General features: G+C 40.2%; 1 long non-coding RNA gene across 1 annotated transcript in view; it reads right to left on the reverse strand.

Moving 5' to 3' along the window:
- Nucleotides 1-2,564: 2,564 nt before the first annotated feature.
- The window catches only part of LOC148049625 (uncharacterized), a 44,353-nt gene continuing 21,482 nt past the window's right edge, over nucleotides 2,565-25,435 (reverse strand). The window contains exon 4 of the long non-coding RNA XR_015697242.1: nucleotides 2,565-3,810. This is a non-coding gene — a long non-coding RNA (uncharacterized LOC148049625). The remainder of the gene's footprint in view (nucleotides 3,811-25,435) is intronic.

The following is a 25,435-nucleotide window of genomic DNA, read 5'->3' on the forward strand; positions in this document are numbered from 1 at the left end:
CTTCATGGAATAGCTGCACACCTCAATACTTGCAATGTGGGAGACTCCTGGACTCCTTTTTATTGTGGAGATTTTAATTTTCAGCAGGAACCAGGAGCAACTTATACTATTTCCAATGTTTGCCAGATATTTTTCCCCATGACATAAAGCTTGCACTGGTAATTTCCCAATTAGATTGGCATAACACATCCTGGCTGGGTTTTAAAATTGGATCAGAAGTTTCAACAGGTTTCTTGTTAGCAATATGGCCCAGTCAAACTGATGGTTATGACTTCAAATGCCTTATGCAGGGCCTTTCCCCATTACCATTAAGCATGGCACAAACATATCCCGGCAACATGCTTGTTTGTTTGTTTGTTTATATCAACTTATGAAGATCGTATGATCCTATAAGTGAGGCAGGCTTCTGCTGTCCTTAACTGAACCAGTCTTCAAGTTGTATGAAGTAATATTTCCCCCACAGACAATCTGACAATCTCGGGGATCTACAATCTGTTATTTTTTCCTGGAAGGAATCAGATTATGGTCTGGGAGAAAGAACACAAGCAAAAAATGCAGGATAAGAACTCGTAACAGAGACCGTTGGTTTCACATTGATTTAATTTTCTGCTGCTCAGGACTTGGAAGCTGCGGTAGAGATTGTACGAGAACTTCTAGTGAGGTTCTCCTCACTTTTGCCAAGTTATTTCATTAATAGCCTTTTCAAAGGCATATTTCCCAAATAATTTCTATAAACTAAGAGAAGCAATTTTCCGCATGAAATACACACGTACTGAGCAGCAAATCTGAGGCCTGAAAGTAATTCTGAGTTGTGCAAGCTATGCCACTGAAGAACTAACAATATTGTGTAGTATTTAAAGGAACAAAGATTTAGAGAAGGAGACCTCTGGTTGAACAACAGCATTTTAATTATAGACAATCTCTGAACAGCATGTACAAAAGAGAGGGGAGGCTTTCCTCCAGCCTCCGCCATGGACAATAACAACGATTATTAGCCTGTTCTTTTCCCCTCTTGGTCTGTGGTTTAAAAGGAGGCACCAACCATCTAAACCAAATAAAACTGACCTTTGAACCTTTTCTGCTGTACTTTTTCTCATGCCATGATTTCTTTGGTGTGTTACTGATCTGAAGGTTCGTTCTGGGCTACAGCCACTTTCCCAGACAAGACTGCCTTTCGTCCCCTGACAAATCACTGCTGAGCCCCTTTTGTCCTGTCCCACTTTGATCTCACCTGCCTGTCAGGAGAAAAAAGAACTCCCGTACAGTCAGAATGCATTACAAACAAATTGGCAACCATTTCATTCCCATACACACTATTTCAGCAAAGATCAAGATCGAGATAGAAATTGTTAACCCCTTCCTTGACCCAGAGTGCCAGGAAGCAACATGGGTGCTAAAGCAAGGACATTAATCAAGGCTTCCTTTGATAGAGAAAAGGGGTGAAATCTACTTATAGACAATGCTGATTCAAAGAAACGCAAAATATTACAACTATTTTGGCACTTGATGGAGCTGCAAGCCTAGCAGAAAATAAATTCCTTCTAATTGGGCGACTAGGTAATTGAGCATAAACCACTGAAACATAATAGGTATTTCTCAACATGAATGAAATTAATTCCATTGTAAATAATCATTGGTGGATTTAGTATCACAGCTGAACTCATTCCAAGATTCAACCTTGATCATGGAACCATTGTCGTTTTTCTCCTTCTGTCCTCCTCCCCTCCCCCCAATTTTCATTATGTTTAATTGAGAGAAATGTTAATGATGCTCTGTCCCATTGGGGAAAGTAATATACCACTGTGATTTAATTGTTTCTGTTCTAAAGTACAAAAAGTTCACTTGTGGAGAGAAGATTTTCTTCCCAAGATATTTTCAGCTACTAAAGTGGGAATTTGGTCTTCTGTATTTTGTAAATAAGTTTAAGATCAAGATGTTAATACTTTTCCAAAAGACACAGATTCTGCTTAGAACATAAACCATCACTGTGCATTGAAATAAAGTCCTTGGAGAAAGTAAGCACCTTTTTCTACATATATGTGTGCATTAGATGACCTGTTTTGCATACAGGTAGGACTCAACGTACAACCACAATCGAGCCCAAAATTTCCATTGTTAAGCAAGGCAGTTGTTAAGTGAATTTTGCCCCTTTTTACGACCTTTCTTGCCACATTTGTTAAGTGCATCCCTGCAGTTGTTAAGATAGCAACAAGGTTGTTAATGAATCTGGCTTCCCCATTGATTTTGCTTGACAGAAAGTTCCAAAAGATGATCACATGACCCGAGGCCACTGCAACCATTATAAATGCATGCCAATTGACAAGTGTCTGAATTTTGATCATATTACCTTGGGGATGCTATAGTGACTCTTTTCAGTGCTGTTGTAACTTTGATAGGTCACATAAATGAATGGTTGTAAGTCAAAGACCACCTGTATATAAGAAACAGTATAGGATTCAGGCTGGTGGTCTGAGCTATAAGCTTAGCAATTTGGTTGCAAACATTTCATCACTATTTGAGGAGACATTGTCAGTATGCTTTGAATTGTGCTCGTCTGTCAGAACAGTCATCTTTAAATACCTTTTATGTGATGCAAATTAGTATGGATGTTGTTTGTTTGGCTACTTCTGAGTATTACTAGTTAATATTCAAATAGATTTCATCTAGGGTTCGGTTTTTGGCATCCAAATACCTGAGTATTATAACAATATTCCCTGTCATGAGTTCCTGCACACTCACAAGAGATCTAAATCCAGACCACCTTGAATTCCTTTCTTAACTCTCATTAATTTCCCTTGACTGTTAGTAGTTCAGATTCTTGCAGAGAGCTTCAGGTTGCAATAAATCTTTACATTTATTTAAACTGCCTGAATCTCCTGATTTCCCCAGCCTTTGACATATTTATTCTCATTGTGTTACTTTGTCATTGTTTATTTTATTGTTCTATTATTTTACTTTTGTTTGTTTACATTCCTTGAATTTTTTTTTCATTTCCATTATTGTAAACTGCCTACAGTAGCCCCACGTCGAGATAGTCGACAAATAAATTTGACAAATAAATACATTCTTTTGATGATATCAGTAGATATACAACTTTCAAAGTACAAAGTTATGGTCAATGTATGGTTCAGTGGAACCTCTTTTTAACTTGCTTTTCTTGCTCTGCTTCATATTACTTTTAGCAATGAACATCTCTGTTTTATGCTTTTATCCATTCCTCTCTTCTCCAGAGGCTTAAACCTTCATGATTTTTGACCCAGAGCATGATGTGTACGATGATGATGATGATAATGATGACATCCATTCAGTCATGTGCGACTCTTGGCGATTCTATGGGCCAGGTCTCTCCACATCTTCAGATCTTGCACTGCTTCTTTAAGTTGTTTTATGCTCTGGCTGGTATCAGCTTTGATGGTGTCCAGCCACCATATTCTTTCGCAGCCTCGTTTCCTTTTACCACTTCTAAACATAATTGCTTTTTTCTAGTGAATTCCCTGCATGACATGGCCAAAATAAATAAGATACAGTTTCATGATTTTGCCTTCCAGTGACATGTCTGGCGTTATGCTCCCTCCAGTACTTGCTAGTTAGTCATATGTCCAAGGAATATGCAGGAGTCTTCTCCAACACTACAGCTCACACAAGTCAATTTTCTTCCTGTCTTGCTTTTTAAAAGTCCAACTTTCATAATCACAGGTAGCTACAGGGAACAGAATAGATGTGTACTGTGTACTGTGGAGAGTAAACTTGAATCTTCCACTGAAAATAAACAACCAGTAATACCGTTATGCATCTGTGGCCAAGGATCAACTGGAAAAACAATACAGAAAAAGGAGTTGTGTGAATTATCCTATGTTTACACAAATGTATCCTGACAGAACAAATACTATACATGCATTTTTTTCTGAACTCTAAATACAAATGCTATTGAATAATTGGTTGTTTTAAGAGTCCCGCTTGCCTTGGATATCACAAAAGAATACAACCGTAATTAATGATTTTTTAAAAGGCCTCATGGCTGTAGAGATTCTCATAGGCAGAAAGAAAAATGTGGATTTGAGTACTCCATATCAAAGAGTTAATTTGGGCTATTTCACCCAATAAGTTATTTTCACAATCAGATGTTTTAGACGGGTGGTCCTTAAAGTGCCTGCTGAAGGCTCTAATTAGTGATCATTTAAAGTACTTAACTAATGTTAACTCCAGAACGCAGAGGATGCTCTTGAGACTGCCCTGTTCATTCCTTTTCATTTTGGAGCTTTGAAGATAATTGATTTGTGAAGACTGCAGAATTCTCTCACAAACCAGAGGCAAATATAGCAAAGAATTAATCTTGATTTAGCCACTGAGGCAACTAATGGAGAAAAACTAACTGTTGTTTTTCCTCTCTTTTCATATAGTTTTATAAAGTTTAAAGCAGAAAAGAATATGATTTTTAAACCTATTTGTATGATCACATTCAGAATTAAGAAAAAGGGAAAAAAGATCTTAGATAATTCAATAGTATTATGTGAATATGTCTCAATAGGGTCTACTCTGGACTATCATGAACTAATACACCATAAAATAATATATAAGCATCTGGTCTTTATCAATAGTGTAACTTTCCACACTTGGTCCAAAGTTAAATCATACTGGCATTTAACTAGATTATAATATCAGCATTCTCAAATCCAAATTACATTTTGCATGATTATTAAGATATTGTTTGGGACATTTAATGTTTTCTTAGGGTTGTTTAATGTTGCTGTAGTTATCTCCATCTTCTTAATTTGTATAATAGCTCAAGAACACAATAAACATTTTGGGAATTGTTTTGTATTTCTTATAAGAGCATTTGAATCTTTCCCATTGAATTTCTATAAAACTGAACATGTTAATGATTTGCACAATTAGAATAAATTCCCATAAATGTTTTACTAGTGTGATACAGTTAATATACATGATAATAAATAAATGTGTACACTATAATAGATTATTAAAAAAAAGTGAATTACCAAATGGTGAGCAAGAGAGATAGCAATAATGTTTTGTTTGCAAACTGTTCTTCTGCAAACTGACAGCTAATTAATTTTGCTCTTATTCAACAAGTAAATTTCCTAGAGAATTAAGAACATGTTTACTAGCAGTTATTAATTATGATGATCACTATCCATCCTTTTGATATTACTCTACTGCCATTACTCCTTAGACATAATTAGACAGTACATGATTTGACTTTGGTAAAAAGCAACGTTCATGTCACGGTACTTGTTTATAAATTTACCAACCTCTTGTGATAATATTCTTTTACAGATGGGAAATGGAAATGAAGATAACTACCAATAAATTATTTCTGTAAGCTCATAGTTGGCATTTACTTCTCTTGGTAACCATAAGGAATATTTAAAAAATCTCTTAAAATTATCAATGAGATGATTCTGTTTCCCTTTGAAATATATATATCATTTTTACCAATAAGGGAAACTAATACTAGCATCAGCAGATTTCCAGATTATCTTTAAAAACTATTATATAAGAGCCACCATGGAAACAGCATATTATAATAATCCTATATGAGAAGGATTATAGTGAGAAAAAAAATGTTTCAATGAAGTGCAGTGGTGAGCCCAAAACCTCCTGTGCCATTACAATCATTGACAAGAGTAACCAATTCCAGTACTATAATCCAGTCCAAAAAGGATAACAGATGTTCTGTTTCCTCCTATTCTCTGTACAGTTGCAAGCAGAGATGGTATTCAGCCAGTTCTGACCAGTTCTGAAGAACCAGTAGCGGAAATTTTGAGCAGTTTGGAGAACTGCCACCTCTGACTGGCCCCACCCATATCTATTCTCTGCCTCCCGCGTCCCAGCTGATCAGCTGGGTCTTCTTTTGTTTGCCCTGCACATGAGAACAGAGCTGGAAATCAGGTTAGTGGGGTGGGGAGGGAATGGGGATTTTGCAGTATTGCTCCTGTCATGCTCACCAGGCCACACCCACCAAGCCATGCCGTGCCCACCAAGCCACGCTCACAGAACCAGTAGTAAAAAAAATTCAATCCCACCATTGGTTGCAAGCCAACAATCTTCTCATCCATCTAGTGATGGCTTCTTGGGCAGATTTCAGAATGCATCTCTTTCAAAGCCAATGAAACCATCTTCTTCCCCAAAAAAGCATACAGAGGACTTGTGGCAAGCCAAGAGGGACATGTGTATAAACGGTGGGTGATCAGATTCAAAACCCCAAATATTCTGCCCATTTCATCAGGACTAATAGGTTCAACCCTTTTCCAGATAACCAACCAAGTCCATGCCTCAGTCACTTCCATAAGAATTCAATATCCAGAATCTAACTCAAAAGCAAATCTGAGTGGCGTTACACAATAAACAGTCCTCCCCAGTACAATTGCATACACTTTCTTCTATGTTTTTTCAATTAGGACTGGTGTAGGAAGATGTTACAGAAAGCATTTAACCTACTAAAGTGTTTTTGTGAACTTTCTTGATTCAAAATAGTGACCTCAATTGGGAATAGAGTGGAGTTATGATCTTGGTCTGAGGGGAAATGAGATCATTCCCCTGTCGTGGTCAGACCACTACCTACTGAGGCTAGACTTCCGGAGGCCAAACCCCCACCGTGGGGAGGAGGAACCGACCAGGTGGTTCCGCCCCAGGTGACTGATGGACCCTGTTAGGTTCCAGACGGAGCTTGGGGTTATTCCAGATGCTCTCGCCCACAGTTCGGCGGAGACTCTTGCTGCGGCCTGGCACTCGGCAGCATCAGGGTCTCTGGACCGGATTGCGCCACTACGGCCCCTCCGGCCCCTCCGGGTCAGCGGCTCGCGGAGGCCTCCTTGGTTCACCGAGGAGCTCCGCGAGATAAAGCGCCGGAGGAGACGCCTAGAGCACCTGTGGAGGTCCGATAGGTCCGTGTCGAACCGAGCACTGTTGACAGCTTGCACCAAGGAGTATATTTGGGCATTGAGAACTGCCAAAAGATCACACATTGCCTCCTTGGTAGCGTCCGCCGAGTCCCGCCCAGCCGCCCTGTTTAGGATAACCCGCTCCCTCCTAAATAGGAGGGAGACGGGGAACCCCCTGCAGGGTAAGGCTGAGGAGTATGCTCAGTTCTTGGTGGACAAAGTTGCTCGGTTTCGATCGGAACTGGACTCCACTCTTGCAGATCCAGCCGAGACACAAGGGAATGACTTGGCAGACCATCTCTGGGTTGAGTTTCAGGATGTTGCCTCCGGGGATGTGGACAAGGCTATGCGAGCTGTGAGCGCCTCCACCTGTATACTGGACCCGTGTCCCTCTTGGCTGGTTGCCAACAGCAGAGAGGTGACACGAGGCTGGATCCAGGCAGTTGTTACCGCCTCTCTTCGGGAGGGGCACCTCCCCACCGTGCTTAAGGCGGCGGTGGTGAGGCCCCTCCTGAAGAAACCGTCCTTGGATCCAGCAGTTCTTAATAACTACCATCCAGTCTCCAACCTCCCCTTTGTGGGGAAGGTTGTCGAGAAGGTGGTGGCCTTGCAGCTTCAGCGTACCTTGGAGGAAGCTAACTATCTTGACCCCTTCCAGTCTGGCTTCAGGCCCGGTTACAGCACAGAAACCGCTTTGGTCGCATTGACCGATGATCTCTGGAGAGCCAGAGATGGAGGCCATGCGTCCATCCTGGTTCCCCTTGACCTCTCAGCGGCTTTTGATACCATCGACCATGGTATCCTTCTGCGACGACTGCGGGAGGTGGGGGTGGGCGGCACTGTTCTACAGTGGTTCTCCTCCTACCTCTCGGACAGGTCGCAGTCGGTGTTGGTGGGGAGGGAGAGATCGTCCCCGAGGCCCCTAACCTATGGGGTGCCGCAGGGCTCGGTCTTATCCCCCCTGCTATTCAACATATACATGAAACCGCTGGGCGAGATCATTCGGAGGCACGGGATTAAGTACCACCAATATGCGGACGATACACAGCTGTATGTGTCCGCCCCGTGCCAACTCAATGAAGCAGTGGACGTGATGAACCGGGGCCTTGAAGCTGTTAAAGACTGGATGAGAGCTAACAAACTGGTGCTCAACCCGGAAAAGACCGAGTGGCTGTTGTGTTTTCCTCCCAAAAATTCGGCTAACGTTCCATCAATCAGGCTGGGGGGGCAAAATTTATACCCCTCAGACAGGGTCCGCAACTTGGGAGTCCTCCTGGACCCACAGCTGAGTTTTGACCATCATTTGTCAGCTGTGACCAGGGGGGCATTTGCCCAGGTTCGCCTGGTGCGCCAGTTGCGGCCCTACCTGAACCGGGAGGCCCTCACAACAGTCACTCGAGCCCTTGTGATCTCTAGGCTGGAATACTGCAATGTGCTCTACATGGGGCTGCCCTTGAAGAGCATCCGGCGACTTCAGCTAGTCCAGAACGCGGCCGCGTGAGTGATCATGGGCGCACCACGGTTCGCCCACATAACACCGATCCTCCGTGAGCTGCGCTGGCTACCTGTTGATCGTTGGGTGCACTTCAAGGTCCTATAAAGCGCTCCATGGTAGTGGATCTGGCTATCTGAGAGACCGCCTTCTGCCAATTACCTCCCTGCATCCCATCAGATCGCACAGGGTAGGCCTCCTCCGAATTCCATCCGCCAGTCAGTGCCGGCTGGCGACTACGCGGAGGAGAGCCTTCTCAGTTGCAGCTCCGACGCTATGGAACAACCTCCCCGTGGAGATCCGTACCCTCACCACCGTCCAGGCCTTCCGCACAGCCCTCAAGATCTGGCTATCCTGTCAGGCCTGGGGATAGGATTTACTCTCACCCCGCCCGAATGTTGAGTGAATGTTGTGTTTTATGGTTAATTTTTTTTACTCACGTTTTTCTTTTATGTCTTGTCTTGCACTCCCTTCCCCCATTGTTGTAAGCCGCCCTGAGTCCCCCCAGGGAAAAGGGCGGCCTATAAATGTTCAATAAATCTACAAATCTAAATCTACAAATAGCAATTTGGTTGATAAGTGGAGAGGTATGACCGTGCTTATGATCTTATTTTATCTTCGCTTTGCTTTACAGACTTGCAAAGCAGCATCACCAGAAGTATCTCAGATGATAATTGACCACACCACCACCCCTACACTGGATCCATGGCTAATGCCACACACACTGAACTCTGATGACCACATTTCTGAAAGGGGTAACCCCACCCCCCCCCCATTCCAACAAGGTATCAGCATTTAAAAAAATTAGCCTTCTTAGCCGCAATTAAATCATGGGTAAGAAAAGCTTTGTTAGCAGCTACCATGCATTCAGAAGCCAGAAAAGAGGAGCTCTGGAGCTTTGAAGACTGAGGTACATACAGCACAGTGTGCTGGAATGTACATTGGTACAAAACACAAGAACTGGCCTCCTCTTTCTTTTTCTATTACCACCAGGACGTTACCTTCCCTCCAATACAATGTCCCCAACCCGGCCTCCCTTGCTTGAATCAAAGTACCACAGCATACTGAACAAGTTGGCAGGTCTTAACTGCTGGGGTTTTTCTGCCTAGCATTCAGCACCCCCAGTGAAAACCTACATGAATGCTCCACTATCCACCTACCTAAACTCTCCCCACACCACAGTAAACCAGATATCCTATTTTCACCCATGTGAACAGAGGACAGTCAAAAATAATTACTCCTACTAAGTAACGAGAGAAGGGATGTGGTGGCTCAGTGGCTAAGATGCTGAGCTTGTCAATCAGAAAGGTTGGCAGTTCGGCGGTTCGAATCCCTAGCACCGCATAACAGAGTGAGCTCCTGTTACTTGTCCCAGCTTCTGCCAACCTAGAAGTTCAAAAGCATGTAAAAATGCAAGTAGAAAAATAGGGACCACCTTTGGTGAGAAGGTAACAGTTCTCTGTGCCTTCAGCACTTTGTCATGCTGGTCACAGAGACATCTTCAGACAGCTTGGGCTCTTTGGCTTTGAAACAGAGATGAGCACCGCCCCCTAGAGTCAGGAACGACTAGCACACATATGTGAGGTGAACCTTTACCTAAGGAGAATTTTTTTGATAGTGAGAATAATTAATTCGTGGAATAACTTGCCACTTGGAGATGTGGGTGCTCCATCACTGGAGGGTTTGAAAATTAGAGAGGACAATTATTTGTTTGGGATTGTGTAGGGGCTCCTGCTTCAGCAGAGTTTTGGAGTAGAAGACCTCCAGCCCTATGATTCTAAGTGAGCCACACTAGGAGTGCATTTTGGATTTTAATTTTTTCTGTGTTATTGCATTTTTACAATAATTTAGCAGATGCCTTAATCATTCGGTTTATGATTGACTAAAGAGAAATTGATTTTTTTAAAAAGCAATTGCTGTTTGCACCTAAATCTGAGTAACATCCAGCATTACCCAAGTAGTGCTATATCTTCCCCAAACCAACAAATGGGACTTTTACCTCCTCTTATCCCCTCCAAATGCCCCATATCACCCTGGAGGGGGAAAATGTAATCAGCGATGGTGGACATCATTTTATTAAGAGATGGACACCATTGTATGTTTAAGATTCTGAATGATACAGGTAAATTGTTGAGAAACATGGTCAGCATTGAATGCAGGGACTTGAAGAGCTTTTCAAAAAAATATCTTCAGTAGGTGAGTGTTGATGCACTTGAAGCCCTGCATTCAAGCTAAGAAGCTTCTCTTTTTTTCTTTGAGATTTTTTGTTACTGTATATAAAGTGGAAAATGTATAATCGTGGTGAATTGGCCCCTTAGCTGAATGTAGAAGCTAGCAATTGCCTGATTTTGCCTGTTCTGCATAGGAAGCCCAGGCTGTGGAATATGTTTCAAGTTACAGTGAGGAAGTTAGCTTTTTAAATGATTTTCCCTGCTTAGTATATCATTACTAAAGAGACAACAGATGAAGAGTGGCCTTACAATCAGGACACAGAAGCTGTGCAATACAATATGTCATTCTTCCTTATCTTAATTTCACTTGCACCTTACGAAGGCAGAGGAGGGAGCACAGCACTGAGGTACGGGGAGGCGATATGCATACATAGTACCCTCTAGTGATGCAAATGAAAAAAGAAAAAAAAATCAGCCTGTGACTGAAGTTATAAATGAAATTTTACTTACTGAGCAAGAACAAAAGAAGCTAAACCAAGAGGAGAGACACCAAGAGGTTCAACTCACCGGTGGAATCCTTACACCGAAATTAAATAGCACTCATGGGAAGGGCTCCTGCTTTCAACAGGTTTGCCTCGGACATTCTGAGCCATTAGCAGGCCTAATATGCTGCATTACCTTTCCAGTCACTTGTTGCCCCTTTATTTTGATACCTACTTAAAATATCAAAGCTGTGAGAGGCTCAATGAGATATTGAAAGCTGAGCAATGCCGGTTTTATATGACAGCCCCAACCCTTCCCTCTATCTTTTAAAGAGTCCTCTGCCAATCTCATGAGATGAAAAAGAAATCAAACTTCCATGGGTGGGACATCAGTGACTGACAAGCGATGGCCAGATCAAAAAGAAGCCTATGTTAATAAATCAAAGAGTCCAAACAAAAGGCAGAATAGAAAAAGTATTTTGAATCATGTAACTTAGATGTAGCCTGTCACAACTTGGTGTAATTTAAAGCTCTCGGAATAATTCTCATCCCTGGCTTTTGCTCACAGTGCGAAAGTCTGTTTAGATTTCTTGTTTAAAAGCTGCAGTCCTTAAAATGCCTACAAATGCTTGCCCACTGAAAATAGCAGCTTTAAATTCCCTTATAAACTGAACTATTATAAGATAACTAGAAGATTCCCCAGGCATTTTATTCCTGCGATTCTGGCATGAATTAAGGTAGTATTAAGTGCAGTGGATAGAATAGGCACCCAGTTTCAAGCCATTCGGTTACTGAGATATCACAGAAATATAATTTTGAGGAGGATATCAATGTTCAGTTGACAGGAAATGATATTATTGGAGAAAACCAAATAGACTAGTTGAAACTCCCTAGTAAGACCATATTTAGGGTACTGCATCCTGTTTTAGTCAGCCCGATACAAAAAAGATGCTGAGATTTTGGAAAGAGTTCAGAGAAGATGATTAGGGGCCTAAAAGCCACAACATATGAAGAACGATTGCAGGAACTGGGTATATCTAGTCTAGTGAAAAGAAGGACCAGGAGTGACATGATAACAGTCTTTGAATACTTGAAGGGCTGACACAAAGAAGAGGGGGCCAATTTATTCACCAAAGCACCTGAAGGCAGACAAGAAACAATGGTTGGAAATTAATCAAGGAAAGAAGCAATCTAGAACAGGGGTGTCAAACCTACTGTGTCACAGCATCATGTGACATATCGTGACTTTTGTCCTCTTTGCTAAACCGGGGGGGGGGGGGCATGGCCAGAGCATGATGCATGCAGCTCGGGAGTTTGACACCCCTGATCTAGAACTAAGAAGAAGATTCCTAACAGTGAGAAAAATTGACCAGTGGAACAAATTGTCATCAGAAGCTGTGGGTGCCCCATCACTGGAGGCTTTCAAGAAGAGACTGGACAGCCATTTGTCAAAAACAGGAGAGGTTTCCTGTGTTACCAGAGGATTGGACTAGATCAGTGGTCCCCAACCTTTTTATCGCCGCGGACCAGTCAGCCTTTGATAATTTTATCGTGGCCCGCTGAGCGCGTCGATGACCAGCGCTAGTAGCGTAGCCTTGCGCAGGCGCAGTTCATTATGGCTAGCGTAGATAGCGTAGCACAAACTGCGCCTACGCAAGGCTACGCTACTAGCGCTGTCTACCCTAGCCCTACGTAGCTGCGCAGGCGCTCTTAGGTTTTTTTCAGGAATCGGCCAGTGCTGAAGCGCTGAAAAGGAATGAGAAGGGCGGTGCTGGACACAGGGGGGCGGTGGGCCGCTGGTGACGTCAGAGTGCCACCAGCGGTCCAGTAACACCCCTTGTGCCAGTTAGCCCTAATTTGCATACAGAAAGAAACTATGGCCCCTGGCCGCTGCAGCGATCATGGCCCCCGGCCGCTGCAGCGATCATGGCCCCCGGCCGCTGCAGCGATCATGGCCCCTGGCCGCTGCGCGGCCCGGTGCCAGGTACTCCACGGCCCGGCACCGGTCCGCGGACCGGGGGTTGGGGATCACTGGACTAGATGACCTTCAGACTATTAACTCTGTTACTCTTCCAGCTGATGCCCAATCATTTTTTTTAGTTTGATAAAGGCATTCTTTGATAGTACTGACATTTTGTTATTTGGGTAGCCTATTCTAGAAATTGAAAAACAGTATAAAAGTTATAATAACAAAATAACTAAATATACTTTCAAATAAATACCTTAATTTATTTTGTCCTGCAAATCGTTTTATCAGGTGGACGTTCAATATAAGTCTTCCATTTTCATTTCAGGGTTAAGGCTTTATCTCTACAAGTAAAGACAAGTGATGCAATTTTCAAATGCCTAGCATCCTGCTTTGTCAATTGCTTTTAAGAGACCAGGGTTGTGTTCTCTTTGATGTGGGCATATCTCTTGTTTATTCAAAGTTCTGAAAAGTTTATTAAATGAACAGCATCAATAGAAGCTCATTGTACAATCACTGAAACAAATCCATTGAAGTTTTGCTATTCATTGCTCTTGCATAGGTGAAGCAATACATCCGAAAAAAAAGGTGGACTTGGAAGAATTGGGCTTAAATAGCAACATTATACCACATTCACTAGGCAGCACTGAGAAGTTATTGTGGGCTTAATTAGTGGATCCGCAGCACCATATTAAAATGGAAACAATATTCTCTTCTTACATATTACTTTGAGGAATATGCAAGGTAAGTAATTTGTACTGCAAAAAATGGCATTGCAATGAATAACACTCCATTTAAAGTACAGTTTTGGCTGTTTAGATAAATGAAATAATTTGAAGATTGGGCTCATCATCTCTGACTCATTTTATTCTAAATCAATTAAAGAATCGTTTCTTGAAATAAAATCAGATGTAGCCATCATTCTTGGTCTTCAGGAGTAGAGGAATAATATCATTCTTTCATCCAGAAACCAAAATGCATGTAGGTACACCAAGAGTATAAGCAGACCACTTGAAAATAACGTAAGATTCAGCTTCTTTTTATTTGGAGGAAGTTTAGGAAATCAGAGGAAGTGATCTTTAGATTATAAAATTTTGGCACAAATATAAGAACACTTGAATCTCTGGAACTCTTGAGATCTAAGGAAAAAAATCCTAACAGTGAAACCAATCAACCAATAGAATAGCTTGCCTTCCGAAATAGTGGATGCTCCATCAATGGAAGCTTTCAAAAAGAAACTGGACCACCATTCGTCTGAAATGCTATAAGGTCTCCTATTTGAGCAGGGGGTTGGACTAGAAGACCTCCAAGGTACCTTCCAATTCTATTATTCTATGTTCTATGAGTCTTTATGAATAATTGCAAATGAAACAAACATTCCATTCTGAACTTATTGCAGAGATCTTTTTTTTAAAAAAATAAACACAATAGCTTGTATTTTCTTCAGCTAAAAATAATGAAATTCATTTCTGTAATGATGGGTCAAAGCCATCACTGAAAGGAGATTACAGAAATTCAGGGAAGTTATTAAAAGCTACTAGCAATGTGTAGTTACTGAGGAACATAAAGGAAAGTCTAATATTGAGGGACTTCTAGCAAGCTGGCTTCTTGGTTGCTTTGGAAACAGAATACTGGCTCACATGAACTCTTAGATTGCAGAATTCTTACATTTGTGTTTAATTTTTAAAACAAAGAAATAAAAGGCTGGATTATTTATACAGGTTTCAAACATAACTGCTATTATATGCTCTTTCAAACTAAATATATATGTACATGTTTCATATAATCCCAAACAATATACTGAATCCTAATATCAGAAGTCAATGGACAAAACTGTGTGACCTTAAATGTATTTTAAATTTCCTCTAATGTTCTACAGGATATTTGACTTCGTCTACTAGCCTTCTAAATTACAATTGGTCATATCAAGTCATATATTTTAATGACACTTCCTATAATATCCCAAATCATTTAAGCTTTAGGTCATTACTACATCCAAGCTACTTATTCTTCTTTTACCCCTAAGGATCCAGGCAATCCAAGATTTTGTAGCCTGAGGCAAAGCAACAATGACTTCCATCCCCTCAATCAAGACAAATAGCATCCAAAACCACTCAAATGAATTCTGACATTTCACAAGTGCTTTCTCTCCATACTAACCATAAAAAAATAATAACAACAAACTTACTCCTTTGCATGACAATGAAGAAAATCTCGAAGTTGCTTCCTGGGCAATCATCTCATTCTGCCTACGAGTAGGCTGGATTTATTCAAGCATAACCAATTGCACGTGGTTTTATTGAGTTATTCACGTATTCAGTTATGTACAATTGGTCCTGAGATTGCCTCCTTAATTTGCAGACATTTCTCTTTGGGACTCACTATTCTTTTCCAGCGACCAGAATTTAGGATCCCCTCTTCCTTCTGGCTTTATAGATGCATCTGTTCACAAGTCATAGGTTCAGGCTGGCCATTATCTTATGGAAATTAGTACTAGAGAAAGAAACTGGTTCTTCAAAAAGCAAAAGGTTTTATAAGGCTAAATCTGTGTGCATTCACTTGTGGAAATTTGACGTAATCCTATGTTTCATTTCTGAACAAAATGGTTATGTCATGTCTTTAATGCAGTGTGCACATCAAAGACTTTCTTTCTTTGCCACATTATCATAAATACACAATCCAGAACCAGCACACTAAGACAATCCTGATTATGAAACTGAATCATATAACTCTTGTTCTCTGTGCAACTACATTCAGCCCTTCAAATCATAAGAAACTTGAAAACTGAATAAAGCATTGTGATTTTTTTTTTACCACAGGAGCGCCATCTTGTGTCTCCATACTAACTACTCTGCTCTGTGTTTTAACCAGAATTGGAACCGTATTATAGAAATAGCTGCAAAAAATATTTCCTTATTATAATGGAAAGTTGGAGGTTTATAATGGAGTTAAAAGATTTCAGTTATCCAGAGTACAAGCCTTACTGAACATTGGATGGACAGCAGCCTTTCTCACACCCTACTTTCATTAACTTACATAGGTACTTGGATTTGAATGTTACTTTTAGGAATATAATATAGCTTTATATTGCCTAAACTATGTTACGTCCAGGATTTCCTGCCCTTGAGTAACAGACTGAAATACTGCTCCTTGATCTAGTATACTTGAGAATATTTCTTTAGGAAGCCAAGATTTATTACTCTGCCTAGTTGAGTCTACAAATGAGGTAATCAACTGAACCATGGGATCAAAACCTAGAACAGCAAAGAGATGAGCCATCTTGTGGTCGTACTGGCTCTATCCTGCCCAGGATGATTTGAAGGACAGAGAATGTTCTCTGGGAAACACTTTGGGGTCCAGCTGGCCATTCTCTTGTCCAACTCAGCAGGGATGTTTCTACCAGGGAAAGAAACTGCTTCTTCAAAAAGAAAAAAGTTGGATAACTCTACACCAGTGGTGGGATTCAATTTTTTTTTACTATCGGTTCTGTGGGTGTGGCTTGGTAGGCGTGGCAGGGAAGGATACTGCAACATCCCCATTCCCTCCCCACCCCATTAACCTGCTTCCCAACTACATTCTCCTGTTCAGGTCAACAAAAGATCAGCTGGGAGGCCGTGGGGGTGGGGGCCAGCCTATTTGCCGGTTCTCCAAACTACTCAAAATTTCCATTACCGGTTCAACAGAACCTGTCAGAAGTGGCTGAATACCACCTCTGCTATACATCTGTGTAAATCCATGCTGGTGGGTAGAACGTTCTTAATTTCTGTCTCTCCCAAAGGATATGATTTGTTCCAAAAGCGCTGATAAAGAGAATCTGCTTAGAAGTAGTAGATTAACCGTTAGCTATTTTCTCTGTTTCAGTGGGAATGGAAGGTGGAGAATTGAGCTCTGAACCACTACATACCTTTAACTAAACATATCCTTAATGCACTTCCAATAAAATTGATATAATTTTCATCATTTAGTGTTGCCATTCCTTCTTAGTTGTTAGTTCCTTGTTAGAAATTCTAATTATTATTATCTCTCAACTGCCCAAGTCCCAAAAGAGAAGGACGGGGCTTTCTATATTTTGTTGCTATGTAACATGATATAAAACATCTTTGGAACATCTCCCTGAGTGCATGCCACTAGAAGGAGAGTCAAAATCCTTTCTGCTACAGCTGTTGTCCATTAAATCACAAACCTGCTACAGAAACCTCCTGCTAAACTATGTCAGAAGCTAGAGAGCTGGATTTGTGTGACTACTGGAAAGAAATCACTCCAAGGAATGTGATTACGTCTTAAATGACTTCCACTTTTTAAGTAGGACATTAACTGAAAAGAACAGGCAAAAGAAAGAGATTATTTTTCCATAGTATTTTATTGTTGTAAGGACAGAGATAGATTATGACAATAAATCCAATATTAATTGCATCATTACAATTACATTCTGCAGTTACTGAATTAGGTCTATTTAATAATGAAATAATGAATCAGTGCTAATCACTGATTGAAGGTTGTAAATATCTTGTTTAATTAGCCATTTAATCAAATTTAACTTTGGTAATCCAAACTGCTATTGAAAACCAACTGAGGGATCATTGGATAAATGCTCATGGGTGGCATTGCAAAGCACATTTGGCCCATCGAAGAGAATGTTTGTAGCTCAGAGTTGAAATGAGAGGTCCTTGGTGCTCTCCGAGCACGATTGTTTTCATGCAGGTGTTGCATTACCTAACATCATCAGTGCTAGCAGTGATGTGAACCAAGAGAGCACCTAGGACCCCACATGTTTTGACCATTAATATTTTCTCTGATAGCAGTAGCCTAAAAAGGTATTCTAGAAGTGCCAAGAGTTATCTTGAATCCAGAAGAACCTTAAACAATCTTTTTCTCAAACTATGTACATGGGACTTGAGCTGATATAGTCACTTTCCTACCCTTGATGTCAAAGGGAAAGAGGGAAAAGGAGAACAAACCTCCTTTCTTCATTCCTGTTGTCAGAATGAATAGATTTGAAAAAAAGATCACCACAATTTCCAGTTTTCTAATTTAAATTGCTTTTAGGTGCTTTAAAACTTATAGAGTTACTGCATGATATTTGACATTTCCATACAATCAGTTGTCAGAAGTTATGTTTTTGAATAAAAATATAGTTTAGTTACTAAAATATAGTTTAGTTACTGGAAAAGTCATTTCGTAGTGATTTGATCTTCAGTGTGTTCCGCCCCCCAAAATAAGTATAATTGCTATTGGGATGAATATAGTCATGTAGTTTTCATAGCAATAATACCTATATGGTCTGCCATTCTCTCCCAAGTTTCTTCTTTAATTTCTCAGTTTTAGCTCATAGTTATAGGTTTTTTTGTTTTACAAAAATACTATTTAGGTCCAGTTATGCTTTTTTACTATTAGTCAAGATCTGGCTAGACTTGTGATAAAAATAGGTTCATTGCTAAAAGACATTTTTGTATTTGGATTCTCAAAGCAGCTCTAACTAAGAACCAGGGACCCTTTCAGATTAGTTTTTATATCGAACTTTTACCCACTTTGTTTAGTGAATTATGTAAAGGGTCTAGACAAAAATATCCTCCATCCATCCCATACTTCTTTTCTTTATACAACGCAAACCATTAAGGGAATCACAGCACACCATCTTCTGAATGGCAATATTAGGAAATTTTCATGTGGAAATATTATCACTATATTGTGCTTCTTGTTAATTGAAAAGTTTTATATAATTCAGAAGCTCACACTTTCTTGCCACAAGTTTGTCAGAGTTTATCAAGTTTTCCAGAAAATTAAAGCTACCACCTGAAAACACCCACCCTGGTATCTACAACTCTTCGGGGACTGGATACCATTCATCATTCTAGTCAAGGATGTGCTCTTGAAAACTGCTTAGAGAGCAAGAGCTCATCGCATTTTCAAAGGCAATTGTGAATATTTCTTTCCTTCTTATCCTTCTAGAAAGAAAGGCCTACATGCCATGTATTCATTGGAACCATCTGCACAGTAGTTGTGTCAATCACTTTCTTGGCCCTTTTCAAGATACAAACTAAATGTTATCAGCAAGGATTGTTTTCAGCTAGATGAAAGAGACAGAACAAAGGAAGAGTCCTCTCCCCCCCCACCCCCAAAATGGCTCACAAGAGAAGCCATGTCCTCTCTTTTCCTAACTGATCAGCAGATTCTTCCTTTTTGTATTGGTAAAACCGCACCATTGTCCATCCAGCTCTGCCTTGTCATCAGTCTTGTCTAACAAGATGCTTGATTTAGTCAAACTGCATGGGAGAATAACTGCTATTCCAGCAACGTCAGTGCACCAAAGAAAATGATCCCCATTTCTCCCCCCCCCCCCAATCTTCAATGCTTTGGGGAAAGTTCATCAGTTATGAGATGGCAGATTGTTCATGCCTTCCTCTTTGCTAAGAAATTGATAACAATTAAACATCCTCAGATGCATTTAAGTTGATATTTCCTCATCTGTTGCCTTATGTCTGTTTTGGACCACAAACCCAGTTGACTCCAGGCAGCACCAGTGCACATTCTAGCTAAGGAGAAAGAAATTGACTTCTGAATAAGCATATGTACAATAACTTGGGATCTATGAGGTCCTGATTGGTATATTGTGTGTTTTCTTCCTTTTCTTTCTTTTTATCTCTGCCTCCAGCCCCTTTTCCATCTGAAGACGTCCCTTCTTGCTTAAGGAGTTATATGGATAAACTCTGCATATTGCAGTCTTTCTAATGATCTTTTGGACAGTGGGTATTTAATTGCATTTTGGCAATTTTCTTTCTTTCTACTGATGTGGAGTTGTCTATTATGATGAGAGCTTTGTTGTGTTTTCCTGAAATATGAAGTCTTCAAACACATTTTTAAAAAGTCTACCGAGTATTTGGTTCCATTTATCCCTCTCCAACTATCTTTAAAATGTATTTTAAATCTTGTTATGGTCAAAAATATTCATCCGTGTAATAAATGATGAGAAACACTTCTTAAAATGCAGCAAAAAATCCTTAAAAACTTTATATTAATAAGTTTTATCTTCCACCACCACCTTCACAATTGGCAGCACTAGATTTGTAACTCATGGCATTAATCATCAATTTTTCATACTTTGTCCCACATTAAATTCATGCTGTTTAGCAGGATCAATAAAAATCAAAGAATGAGATAAATCTTAGGAACATTGTCAATAAGGGACTGGAAATATCTCTACTCAATCTGATGGCATTTTGTTTTGATATTTTAAGTGTGGACAACATTTATTGGAAGCCCTGTTTTTATGAATCTTTTATTTGGGATTATAAGGAAGAAGAGAAAGCTAAGTGGAATTCTTTGATAATCGATAAAAGAATTGTTATTCAAAGTAACAAAACCAAGCAAAAAACATTTTCCCCTGGGGAAATCCTGTGACATTTCTACTGACAACCACTGAAGTAATTGCCTTTGTAGCTTTCCAGTAGGAAGGCAATTTGCCACTTCATTCTCAATGTGATGGATGAGAATGGAGTCTTACCATTTCTGCCAACTGTTATGATTGTTAAATTGTAACCTTTGGCTGATTCCAAGCTTCATTCAAAAGAAACTCTAATATGCATGACAAAATGTTTATTCAACAAGATGACACTTAGAATCCCTGAAAGGAAACCCCTGTTTTTGCAAAAGTCACCAAGATACCAATGGTGGTGAGGGTGCCCTCTTCCATCTTTGAATGAAATAAAAACCAAAACCCAGTTTACAAAGAAAATATTTTATTATTAGAATTGCATTCATCTAAGGGTAGCTAAGCAGGAAGGAGGGGAGGGAGTTTCTTCAGTACTTAGTTGCACTGAAAGATAACACTTTAGAAGTTTTAAAACCCACAAGGTAGTTATTACTTCATGAAGTGGAATGGCAAACTCAAAATATCACTGCTTCATTCTAGTGCAATGCAGGACCTCCTATCCATATTTGCAACCTACTTTTTTAAAGAAGTCCATCCTAGCTAAAGTAACCTGGAGAAATTGTTCTTTCTTACTCATTCATAGCTCACAACCATAAGTCAAGAAAAGTAGACCTCACTGTCAGCACTTAAAAAGCAACTTTTATTAAACAAACATATCCTTCCTTCCTTCCTTCATTCCTTCCTTCCTTCCTTCCTTCTTTCCTTCCTTCCTTCCTTCTTTCTTTCCTTCATGACTCAGATATCTTGCTTATGATGGCAAGTAGGCCTGCCTGGATTTTGTAGCTAAGTTAATGCAGACTTTGACATCTTACTTTATAACATATTGTTTAGTGATAGCAATATTGGTCTTGATTGCCATCATAACTCAAGAGTTCTCTTTCTCTCTCTCTCTCTCTCTCCCTCCCCCCTTCCCTCTCTCTTACACATGTAGCTGGCACATAATGTGATCTATTTCTAGGCATATATGTATTTTTCAGTACATTTGCCACAACTTTATTCAATAACTTTTTCTCCTTCCATTCCTAGAAACATTCTAACTTATTTGCAGGAATGTTGCAGAGTCAAATGAAATCTTTATTATAGTCATTGAGCAGCGTAAGGAGAATGGAGTACAGTCAATTTAAAAGCACAGAAAGTACATAAAAGACTAAAAATATGAAAAGCTAGGCAATATCAAAAATATGTATTAAAACAGAAAGTTTGCATAAAGAACAATTTTAAAGGATCTAAAAAGTGCGATAGGAGAGTGAGATGTGTTTCATATTAGGATATGGAAAACTATATCAAATTACAAAGCACTTGAATATGAAGAATAGATGCTTGCTGTAGTACAGGTGATTCATCCAATGATTTTTAAGTGCTGTTGTGCAGAACATGTCAACATTACATATTGTTGCAGGGTTGGTATCTGACCGGAAGTGTAGAAATGTCCTGTGTGCCCTGGGTATTCATGCAGTAATGGTGAGATGAGACTAGAACCAGGGGTTGGCTGCTACGGGTTTGCTCAGGTTTGGGAGAACCCATAGCTAACGTTATGGCTGGTTCGGAAAATTCCAAATCCCACCCCTGGCGGCCATGCCTACCTTGCCCACCCCTTCCCTCCCAGGAGTTTCCACGCAGCCCATTTTGGATGCGAGGTAAGTGCAGGACCCACACAGAGGCTCGAGGAGAGGGAAAACAGGTCTCCTGGCAGGTCCAGAAGTTCCGGAGGGCCTCCGGAGCCTGAGGAAAGCAGTTTTCACCCTCCCAGAGGCTCAAGGAAAGCCTCCAGAGCCTGGGAATGGTGAAAATGCCCCCCATCATGGTGCAGGAAGGTGACTAGACCACGCCCACCATGCCCATTCCCATGTCCATCCAGCAGAGAACTCATTGCTGAAATATTTGAAACCCACTTCTGACTAGAATGAATATCTCTACTGGAGACATTCTACTCTACGGGCACTGGAGAAGCACATGTTCTGTTGCCTCACAGTATCCAGAGCCATAGGGACATTGTCTCTCTGGGTAAGGAATCTTCCTGTGTTGGCCTTCAAGAAGATCTGGAAAGAGAGCACGATGTCATACCAGAGTAAAGGCCTTCTGTTGTTTAGATACTTTGAGTTCAATTTAGTATCCCATAGGGGAGGCAGAGCACCTGTTGGATTCTCTGGGAATAAAAGTTGAGGTCCTGGCTAGATCCCATTGACACTCTGTGGCTACTACACATAGTTAAATGAGTGGACTGACCATCACTCATACAGAGTAGAAGACCTGGAAAGAAACCTACGGGTGAGATTTTAGTTGCCCTTGTCAGTTCCCATTTGGATTGAAAATCATCACTCAAAATTAATGGGGCAAGACTAAGGGGAAAATAGTCTGAGCCAGGGCCCAGTGATTAAGTTTACTAATTTCCATTGGAAAAAGACAATGTCTGGGCCACTTTGATTCTGCATATAAGAAAAATATTTTCTAATAGTATGCCAATTTGGAGCAGCAATACGGAAAAACAATAATAATAAACGAAGACACTCATATGCTAGAAACAAAACAACTAATTTGCAGAGAAATATAAACGAGAGGGGATAAGAAACAGAGGAGAGCTTAGCTCCTGCAGATCAAGATTCACGAAGGGTTTGAGATAAAGGAGTTCAAACATGACAATTTGATCTCAGATTATAACAGCAACACCAACCTGTTGGCTTTCCTGGCAATATTTTTCTATCGCTTCTAAGACCTACATTATCCTTTCCTAGATGATAAAAGCTGTGCTTTGCTTCTTCACACAATGAATTGGCAACAATTAAAAGAAAAAAAAGCTTTCTTTCTATGGACCATTACTGAATTAAAAAAATTAAATGCACTCTATATATGAATGCTACTTAACATCATTATAAAGTTACATAATGCCCTTCTTTGAGATTTTCTTCTGTAAATAACCACCATTAAAATATTTGAAATCATTCGAAGTTATGGTTACTGATTTGTTATGTAATGTATTACCACATTTAAAAACAAAGAAAGATCTTTTCCACACAGGACACCACTGAATTATCTCTTATATTTGGGTTTTGCAATTATTCTAGCTACCGCATCTTTAACTTTCTTTTGATGTCAGAACAAGGGCAACTGCATATCATTGTGAGATACTTGTAGTCAGTACTTGTTAATATTCTATAATGATAATGAGTTCAGTCATCAGCATATGTCTCCCCATTAAAGAGGGATGCAAGATAAAAGAAAATCAAAATGAATTATATTACTTTACTCTCCTGGAAGATCAATCTACTGTTTTAAACTCAAGGGGTACTTTACTAATTGATTTCAATGAATGGGCATTGCACCTTTTCATTTTCTCATGGGAAAAATCACAACTTTGCTTAAAACATAGTAAAGGACAAGTAGCAACAAGCGATTTGATGTTTGCAGGTCTCACTTTGTTTCTGTTCAAGGCATCCACATCATTATTGAAACAGTCTTGTTTTGTCTCCCAGGGCACAAAAGTAACTGCCCCCCACAAACACACACACATACACACACATGCTAATTGCCACATCAAATGACCAAAAATGGCCTAGTGGAAACCTTCAAATAGCTGTGAAAAAATTCAGGCCATCCATAAATGCTGGGTAACCTTTGCGAGAAATTTCCCATCCCAGATTAGGTTACTTTGGTTTGAGGATGGGGGTGGGGTGGGTTATCACACAGGAAGAGTCTGGACGCAGATTAGTTCTGCACCATTGCAATTTCGTAATGCCAGCTTCATCCTCAGGCTTCAACAACACCTTTATTGTATTTTTTTTTCCATGATGGCCAAGAACACTGGCCGGCTTCTGAGACAAAGACGAAAGCAAAGAATCTAGTGTGTTGCTAAAGTGTAGCTTCTCTTGCTTTGGTCATGCACCAGTGACGTGAGTGCCAGGCTCGGATTCTGAACTCACAGAGAGCCAGAGAAAAAAAGGCAAGCATTTTCGGCTTGTTCAAAGGCCTCTCCTTTGTAAGGGGAAGACTAAAGTGGCACAGTCTATATACCTACCAAAGCATGTCAGGAGTCAAAAAATCTTAGTGACCTCCTTTGTAGTGACTGCTATTCAGACTGTCTTCCAGACTTGCTATACAATTCTTACTGCTCTGAATTTGACTTTTGTCAGGGCACCCTATCAGCTCAACTAACAAATGTCCAATTTGGGTCATGACCTAGTGCCTTCAAACTGTTCAGATACAAGTAACCAATCTCTTATCCTTGTCATTTGCTCTTCTTTTCATGACAAACCCCAAAGTTAGATCTTTTTAGTAGGCACTACTAAGCCTTCCTTTTTTTAGCAGTGACCCATGGAAGTGAACTCCACTGTTCACAGGTAAGTCAAGCTATTAGGATCAACTAGGGTTTGAAGAGAGCTGTCTATAAGAACTGTCTATTGTTGCAGTGATTTTTCCATCCATGACTCTCTGGAATAGTTATTTTTGAGATATATGGCATGATATTTATATTTACTTTATTCATATTCTGCCTTTCTTTAGAAAACCAAGAAAGTGTACACAATATTCTTCCTCCAGTTTTTCCCCCACAATGTCTGAACCTGTTACTCATTGGAGGTTGGAACATCATTTGTCTGAAATGGTGTAGGGTTTCCTGCCTAAGCAGGGTGTTGGGCTAGAAGACCTTCAAGGTCTTCTATGTTATTCTATGTAATTCTATGTTATTCTATGTAATTATATTCTACTCTACTCTACTCTATTCTACTCAACTCTATTCATTATGCTTAAGTACCATCTTATGCACTACAGCCTGAAGGGTAATAAAACATTCCCAAAATACACTATTACTTTTCCAGGCATATGGAGACATGCATGATTGTCATATGACTTCAACATCATGTCATGACACCTTAATATAAACAAGCCACTGCAAAGTACAGATTAAATTGAGCATTAAGCCACAGAAACAATGCCTTATGATACAGACATATCACCCTGCTTAGGAATGGCAGGGGCAAAGCCTCGCCTATTCCTTAGC

This window comes from Thamnophis sirtalis, unplaced genomic scaffold (assembly GCF_051295495.1).
Source record: "Thamnophis sirtalis isolate CommonGarterSnake01/CBP01778 unplaced genomic scaffold, rThaSir2_p1.2 scaffold_1, whole genome shotgun sequence".
Classification (NCBI taxonomy): Eukaryota; Metazoa; Chordata; class Lepidosauria; order Squamata; family Natricidae; genus Thamnophis; species Thamnophis sirtalis.